Genomic DNA, 9,258 nt, shown 5'->3' with positions numbered 1-9,258 from the left:
ATTCACACAGTTAACACTCTTATTCTAGAAACACTGGCATTGGTTTCCATGTTACTGCACTCTCTTAGTATCCCTCAAAGCTTACCAGCTGCTGACTCTTTGTACCTTTGCTCTTCTGTCTACTCCAGACCACGAAGTGATGGAGAACAAATGTTTTCAGTTCTTGTCATTTTTCTCTCCTCCAACAACACTTTCCCAATAGGTGAATTTATTTATTTTTTTCTCCTCAGACATACTGTATCATTACTTCATGTCAGTAGCATAACTTGACAAAGTTTCATCACTGACATGAATTTATTAATTCCAGTATTTGGTCTTGAATTTTCAATATTAAATTCTGATGTTTATCCACTCACAAATTGCTTTTGTACGTTTTATACATCATAGTTAATACTACTTCAATTTACCCAGTCTCTCAGACCAAAACACTAGGCTTTCTCCTTGATTCTTCCAGTCATTGTATCCTTATGTAATCTTGCTATTTATTTTTCAGAAAGTATCCAGACTGGACTGTTTCTTAAAACACTACTGCCTGGATCCTACTTAAAGTATGTAACATCTTTTACATAAATTTTCCAGTAACCTGCTAACAGTTCCCAAAACATTCTCCTGTTCCCAGAACTATTGATGACCTGCGAGACAGCTGCAGTAATCTTCACATTCTAATTCAGATTGCAAATATTATACAGCATAAAACCCAATAATTATTTCCCATTACTCAAAATAAGGTACAAACTCTTTATCTCATCCCACCTTATAGTTCCCTGTCTTTATTCTCTTCTTCTGAAACTTACCGTTACTCATTTTGTTCCAACCATGTAAGCCTTCTCACATTTTCTCTAATGGGTTATCCCTATTTCCATTATTTTTTGTTTTCCTCTTTCTGAAAGACACTTGACTCATAACTTCTGATAGCCTGCTCCTTTTTATCATTCAAGTATCAGCTCAGTAGCCCCCTTTAGAGAGGCCATCTTGTCTATCCTATCTAATTTCCTGCCCAGTCATATCTGGCTCCTCAATCCACTTTATTTTCTTTGAAGTGTAATCACCATCAAAAATTACATTTTCTTGATTCAGGTTATTTTTCCATCTAAAGATGCCTTAAGTTTTCTGCCATTTATATCATCTCCCTTTGTTCTTCCTCTTTCAACTATTTTCTAAATCTGATCAAAATGCTGCAAGAAGTTTACACCTGAGGTTCACTACATAAAAGAAAAAAAGAGTAAAAAAAATAGCTGAATATTTTCTCAGTAATTTGGCATATAAAGAGCTTTTTTTTCTTTTTTCCCCTCAAAGATTTATTTGTTATTTTTATTCTGAATTTTAAAAAGAACATGTATATACATGAGTGTGTGTGTATGTGTGAGAGAGAGAGAGAGAGAGTGTTAACTGTATCATTTGCATGTCTTCATTTAAGTGTGAAATATTATTAAACATCTTTGAAGGGGGTATGTGTGAGAGAGAGAGAGAAAGAGAGAGTATTAACTGTATCATTTGTATGTCTTCATTTAAGTGTGAAATATTATTAAACATCTTTGAAGGGGGTATGTGTAGAAAGTAATCTCAATGTAACACCTTACTTTTAAAGCTTTAATATGGAATACATATTTTTATCATTGATATTTGATTTATGAAATATTGTTGTGTCCTAAGACAGTACAAACATAAATCAATTTGTAGATACAAATTTATTTAAAATTTACTTTCTCTTATTTTTGTGAGTTATATAGCTATAAGGAAATCGAAGACATTTATTTTCACAATGATTCCAGAGCAAGTTAAATGTTCTTAATTTATGTAGATGAGCCTTCAATATATCCTTAAGAATATATAAAGGAGATGAGAATTAAATAATTCTCATCAATAGAGCATCAAGAGTTTATTTTTATTTTTAGCAAAACCATACTTCAAATTCAAGTACTGTAAAATTAATAAGATTCTTATTTATTGTTTATGTACATTTTCTCATCACCTAAACCATAATAGATACTTTAAAAAAATCAATGAATGAAGATAATTTCTCATCTTAAAATTAACTAAAACTATCAGTCTCCACATATTACCTTGGTACTACTAAATGTGGACCACTTATTTTGATTAAAATGTTCGAAATAACAAAACAAATTTGTTGAACGTCTATATAATATGTGCTCTTATAATGTCTTTTTATTATTTACGAGACAGTGTCTTGCTCTGTAACCCAGGCTGAAGTGCAGTGGTACAACTGCTCCCTGCAGGCTTGACCTCTTGGGCGCAAATGATCCTCCCACCTCAGCATCACAAGTAGCTGGGACATTACATTAATTAACTTACATCAATAATCCTTCTGCATCTGTTAAAATATTTTGTCATATTTATTTGGTGAAATAATACTTAGCAATAAAAAAGGAAGGAACTACTAATTGATGTAACGATAGGTAAAAGTCAAAGAATAAGTTAAAGAAGCCAGATACTAAATAACATAAACTTCACGAGTTCATATATACTTTATATAAAGGGCAATTTTTGGAAAAATTACTCTAAGCGATTAAAAATCAGAAAGTTGCAGTGGGTAGAAAGAAGGGTCAACTTCAAAGGGGCACAAGCAGACTTTCTGAGGTGATGGAAATGTTCTATCTACATCTTGTTTTGGGTGGTATTGCATAGACACAGACAGTAGTAGAAACTCATTGAATTAAATATAATCCACGCATTGATGTAACAGTCTCCAGTTTTCTGTTTGGGGGACCTACACAGACCAGGAGACTCTTCCAATTTCTTCCTGCCTACAGTTTCTTTTAATAAGCTGCAATACACACGTAAAAAAAAATCTGAGAAAAATATGCATTATAGAAGATAGGGTTGAAGAGTATGTATTGCTTTAAAAATTTAAAAACAATGTGGCATGACCTTGTACGGTATTTTCTCTCCTAGGGATGTATGTTAGGGAAACCATGTGTGTATAGAACAGGAGACCTGTACATGAATATTCAGAGTGATATTATTGACAGGAGCAGAATCTGAGAAGAAACATGTTGCATGTCTATCAACAGGGAGATGGATGAATAAAATGTGAAATATTTAGACAATATAATTTTTATTGCTTAAAAAACAAATGAATTATAGCAAAACACTAAAACTTGGACACTTGTACTATATTTAATGTTGCATGAAGAAGCAATTAGCATAAATACTAAAATGTTTATATGAAGTTTAAAAAATAACCTACACTAAACATTGTATTGCATGGAAAGGTAATGACAAATACAAAATTTAATAACATATTGTGACCGCCTGTTGGATTAGATAGATGAATTTAATGGACAGCAATACAAAAGTAAATGCCAGGATTTTGATAATATATTTCTTAGGCTGAGTGGTGGCTTCACAGTTGTTCATTTTATTACCACATTTTACGGTATACATATCTATTATATTCTTTTGTATACATATTATATAATGCAGTTTTTAAAATGTGTAGTTAATTTATAACGTGTGAGATTTTTGAGCTGCAACACTAGAAAGATGGCGGAGCAAGAGCAAAGAAAAATCCCTTTGGTTCCAGAAAATCTCCTGAAAAAGAGGGTGGCTAATCAAGCCCTCAGAGCCACCCAGGCAAAGCAGGCACTTTTGGCAAAGGAGCAGAGGAAAGGAAACGGGCTCAGGTTTAAGCAACTGGAATCATTCCTACATGATTTCTGACAGCAGAAACGTGACAAGGTGCGTCTCAGATGACTAGAAGCGAAAATTCCTACCTTGGAATTGCCAGATAAACATTCCTTGGCTTTTGTTGTAGGCATCAAAAGAATTGATGGCGTGAGTTTACTGGTGCGGAAAACCATTGCAAGACTTCACCTAAGGAAAAGTTTTAGTGGTGTCTTTGTAAATGTCACCCACCGGAACCTAAAAATGCTGCTTTTAGTGGAAACTTATGTGACCTGAGGATTTCCCAATCTGAAATCTGTCCGGGAACTCATTTTGAAACATGGACAAGCCAAGGTCAAGTGTAAGACCATTCCTCTAACAGACAACACAGTGATTGAGGAGCACTTGGGGAAGTTTGGTGTCATTTGCTTGGAAAACCTCATTCATGAAATTGCCTTCCCAGAGAAGCATTTCCAGGAGATCTCATGGTTCTTGCACCCTTTCCACCTCTCAGTGGCCTGTCATGCTACCAAAAATACAGTGGACTTCCTCAAGGAGGTGAACTCACCTGGCCATCAGGGTAAACGCACCAATCAGCTCATCCACCAGCTGAACTAGACCCAGGTGCCAAACCGCAGTAAATTTTTATCAGTGAAGTGGAAGCATGTGTTTTTGCTTTTTTGGGAATTTTTATCAAGTATCTGCAGAGAAGATTATTTCCTGCTTTAGTCTTCAAAAACTAGAAAGAAAGCGTCAAAGAAAAGACAGTAGGTCATTTTCATGGCAAGCACCTCTCATCGCAGTCCAGTTCCAAGGAAAAATTCCAGTGTTTTCTACATTGGCTGCTGCCTCCTCTGAAATCAGCACATTCCACGGAGGAAGGAGTCTGGCTTTGTTGCATCTTGTCTCCTAGTATTTTATGTTGGTAAATGAGTAACTCTAGCATTTGTACAAGGCTCCCTAAGACTCCGGCAGCAGTTGATGTAGCCCAGGGACATAATTCAATCTGGAGATTCCTGGTGCCTTGTCTTGAAAAAGATTTGAAATACACATAGGAAAAAAGGCACCTAAATAAATGTTCACTTGTTTCTGCTGTGGAAAAAAAAAAAGAGATTTTTATAATCTGATTGACAATGAGAATAGTGAAAATATTGAATTGGTTGGGGGTTGTAAGCAATTTTTTGTGGAAAGAATGTATAAAGGAAATTAGAAAATGAAAAGTAAATTGGCACAGAGTTATATATTTGATTTTTGAGAAGAACTTAGAAGAAAATTTAGATACTACATTTTATGCAAATGATACTTCTCAACAAAGAGTTGTCTTTTTCTTGTTGGAATGCATAGAATGTTGTCCTCTTTCCTGACATTCCAATTTATTAAGGGCAAAGACATAAATTCCATTTTTCTGTCGTTTGAAGCTTGAAGCCTTAGTGCTTATTAAGACTAAGTCTAGTAAATAATGCTTTACCTAGAAATTTTAAAATAGGTTAGATTATTTCTTGGAGAAAACAAGTCTTTCTAAAAATAAAATTATTAAAGAATACCTTTCAGATAAACTTTCCTTCACCTCATTTACTTTTCTATTTCTCTATTTAATTAATTTATCCAAAGAAATGATCATTTTAGTAATGATTCTGATAAATTAATTTAAAATCTTTATTTCATCTTGCCTTCTAATTCAACTTTTATTAGTTCTAAATGAATTAGAGAAATAAAACTAAGGGAGAAACATTTGCTTAGCCATTGATATTTCATTAGTACATTGTTGTTATGTTTTATTTATATTACATAATTTACTCAGCAAAAATTATGTACTCCAATCTTTTTGTCTGGAATTATAACAAAACTGGAATTGTGACAGAGAACTATTTTATTTCATCCATACTCATTAAAAGACCAAGGCATACAAGAAAAACTATATTTTAAATAATATTAGGTTTTTATAATTTGGGACTAAAGATATTCAATAATAAATTTTAAAAATATACTTTTTATCTAGATTTTAAGACAAAAGTATTGTCCACTGTATATCACTGCATGACCCTAAAAGATTTCTGAATCCATACAACTAAAAAGAGGCCAAATATCAAAGGGATATCAAATACGATGGCAGCTTTTTCTCTGCCATTACTGACAACAGCTTCCAAATCTTTTCAGCCTTAAAGCTTCAGAGATCAAAGAACTATCATAAAGGCTCCTGACACATAAGTGTGATCTCTTTAAACATTATACTAATCCAGGCAAGAAATATACAGTGAAATAACCCATGTTCCTATATTCAGTGTTTTGGGTAGATATACCTGCTTATTTAAGTTGCATCACTGAGGAGTTTTCAAGAATTCAACTCGCTACTTATTTACATCATATTATTGAGAGAAAAAAACGAGAGAATAGTTTTGAGCACTTCATCTGCACAATCACCTTCACATCTTTTTGTCCTATGCTTTTCTCACATTTTAAAAATAAAATCTGAGGCTGACAATTATGCCCTTATTGTTGATTTTAGTATTATATATGTGTTAGTTATGTTTTACTATTTAAGCTAATTTTACTTCCAATTTACAAATATACTTTGACCAAATTCCATGTCCCCTTGCCCAGTTATAGTCCATTTCTCAATCCTGAGTTAGTACTAACTGTTTATAACCCGTTTGCCTTTATCATACTCTCCATTTTCTTCAAATACCATATGATACCATATGTAAATATTAGATTTTCTAGGTTCTTGCATTTATAAAGACATTTTCGTGGCCTCCATTTATGAAAGAGAATTTGGCTGGATGTTAATTTCGTGTGTCATAAACTTTGTTATTTAAAGATCTGATAACATTCTTATATAAATATTCCCTACATTCTTATATAAATATTGTTGAGAAATCAGCAATCCAGTACTTGTTATTTGATAAAAAAAACATTTTTACTTGACATATTATGATATTTTATCCAACTATGTACAAACATATATGTGCCATATTTCCAGGCCCTCTAAAGATCTCAATTGCTTTTTTTGGGGAAATATAGTAATAAATTTCTTCTTTAAAAGGTGGCTCCTTAATCATCTTGGAAATATTTGGTTTATAGCTTTCATTGTGATTACACTTATTCGTTTTTCCAAAGTGCCTGCGTTCTTATGTTAGAGTTCTGCTTTTTTACATATATATCACCTCATCACTCCTTCTTTTCAAAAAGATTTTCTACTTGCATTTAGAGAGATCTCTTCTGCATGTTCCTGATTCATATTTTATCTATCAGTATTAATTTTACAACTTATATCATGTTTTTTTTTAATTTTGCTGTTGGACTTTTTAGGTAATTGGTGCTTTCTGTTTACCATTTCCAATTTTCACTTATCTTGGCTCCTTACCTTACTGTATATTCTCTTTAAATGGTTAATTCTTAGCCAGGTGTGGCGGTGCGCACGTGTAGTTCCAGCAACTTGAAGGCTGAGGCAGGAGGCTCACTTGCACCCAGGAGTTCTAGGCTGCAGTGAGCTATGCAGTGTACTCCAGCCTGGGTGATAGAGCAAGACTCTGTCTCAAAAATAAAATGTTAGTTCTCTTTCTCAAAAGCCATGGGATCTTGCGAATTATCAAAGATGCCTAATAGAGTTCTAAAATTATTGTCTAATTGTTGTATTAAGTAACTCTGGCAACAAAGAGATTTTCATACAGTTTCATTTATTTCCCTTGTTGTTATCGAGTTTACTCATGTTCAAATAAGAACAAATTATTCCAAACCCTATGTTTTAGTGGAAACTCGATAAAGATTATTTTGGGCCCCTCTCTCTTCCAATTTGATGAGACTTAAATACTTTAGTTCATCCTGGATATGTGCGTTAAATGAAAAACTCTTGGCCCAACATCAAAATTTTAATGTTTTGGTTCTCTGATAAATTGTGATGAAAATATTATTTTTCCTCAATGTTTCGCTATTTGACCCTATCATCAGATGGTAGATATCGATTTGTATTTCTTTCTGATCTCTACCTATTTTTTGCCTTACTTTCAGTTCTGCATATGAAGTATATTTTATGGGAAGCAATGTGGCACCATGTCTTACCAGTATGTTTGTTGATAGTTGCAAATTTAGAAAAAAAAAAATGGTTGGGGATGAGATAAGTAGTGAAATGAAAAGAAACATTCTGTTTTTTCCAAAGAGCACTCCCTGTGCAATAGAAAGAAACCTGAACCATTTTGAACTTGGTACAAGATTTTATTTTGGAAATGAGAAGGCAATATTTGTTGCTTAAAGGGTCTACATTCAGGTTCGTAGTTAATAATTAGTGTTGAAAAGTGCCTCATTCATTTTTATACTACGTCAAAGAGCTGGCTTACCTATTTCTGTTTCACTGGTATCTATTGCGAGTCAGCATGAGGTTAACTCTCAATCCTGTTTAAACATTATTGCAGTTATTTTTCCTCTCTTCTTGAATATCTAAATGGCAATTGAAATATACTATGTTAGAAACTTCTGGTCACACACCAAATTACCAGGAAGTGTATGTAATTTTCCAAAGTTTGTTAACTTGGAAATTAACTAGATTATTTTTATAGCCTCCCCCCTTTTTTCGACCAATGCTGTAGTTTAGCTAGATAGAGTCAAATACGTTCAAATATTAATAGAGAATTTATTTTCTGAACCTAGCCAAATGGTCTCTTTCCTTTTACATTTGGGCTAGCCTCTTCCACTGTAGTAATTTTATCTGTTTTTAATGGTGGTCAATTGTTCCATCTGTTAAATCCCAATAAACTTATGCTTACCTACACCTCATACGTGTGGTAATATGCACAGCATATTATATTTTTCTAGTCATTCTTCTGTCTTCTTCTTAATAATTTTAAACATTCTGTCAGGGAAAAAAAAGCTGACAATCATTTTTATGCTCACACTACCTAATACTGTGCTTGCTGCTTATAAAAAGAATAAATTAAATCATTAGTCAATTGCTTGAGTTCCTCATACCTAACTTAAAATAGCATACTAAGAACAACATTACAGCTAGTTTCCAATGATGCCAACATTTTAAAAAATGTATACGGTATACATTTATATAAATGTATAATTTCAAAGTGTTTGCAATATTGCAATAATAATTTCAAAGTGTTTTCTGATTTCTTTTGATTTGTTCTTATGCCTTTTGTACCACTGAATACAATTTTTATTTAATCCTGCAAAAATATTGCAGGATGTTGCTGCAATATAGCACTTCATTGCAAAACTCTTGACTTCATGTTTGCGCCATAACCATTTAACATTCCATTCAAATTTGAAGATTGTAACTTTTAAAATGTATTAGCTGTAATAAATAAAGCTGAGGTTCCTTTATATTTCATTAAGCAAAAGCAGAAAAAGATACTAAGTGAATCCAATTTGTGTGGTTCCTATTGTTATATTCTCAGAAATAGTCATTGCAAAAGTTTTAGTGAGTATACATTTACTTCCAAATGGTTTAAGTAGTAGAAATTTAAGCAAAATAAAATACTTAATATTATGTTCCTTGCTAAGGTTTCTATTTGTTCCAAAGTATAAAAGCAATACTTTTAAACCTCATTGGAAATTCTGAAATTTTGATTCATTCTAAAGGAGCAGTTAAATGGTGTCGTGCTTTTTAAATATAGAGAAGAACAGGATTAT

General features: G+C 32.7%; 1 non-coding gene and 1 pseudogene across 1 annotated transcript; one reads left to right on the top strand and one right to left on the bottom strand.

Moving 5' to 3' along the window:
• Positions 1–221: 221 nt before the first annotated feature.
• LOC115930470 (small nucleolar RNA SNORD38) lies at positions 222–289 on the bottom strand. The gene has a single exon (XR_004067106.1). It is a non-coding gene; the product is annotated as a small nucleolar RNA SNORD38 (small nucleolar RNA).
• Positions 290–3,492: 3,203 nt separating this feature from the next.
• Positions 3,493–4,242, top strand: LOC101129126 (ribosomal protein uL30-like; annotated as a pseudogene).
• Positions 4,243–9,258: the final 5,016 nt, after the last annotated feature.

Source organism: Gorilla gorilla, chromosome 14 (assembly GCF_029281585.2).
Source record: "Gorilla gorilla gorilla isolate KB3781 chromosome 14, NHGRI_mGorGor1-v2.1_pri, whole genome shotgun sequence".
Lineage (NCBI taxonomy): Eukaryota > Metazoa > Chordata > Mammalia > Primates > Hominidae > Gorilla > Gorilla gorilla.
Note: the sequence above shows the minus strand (reverse complement) of the source record. Positions and strands in the feature narration are given on the sequence as shown.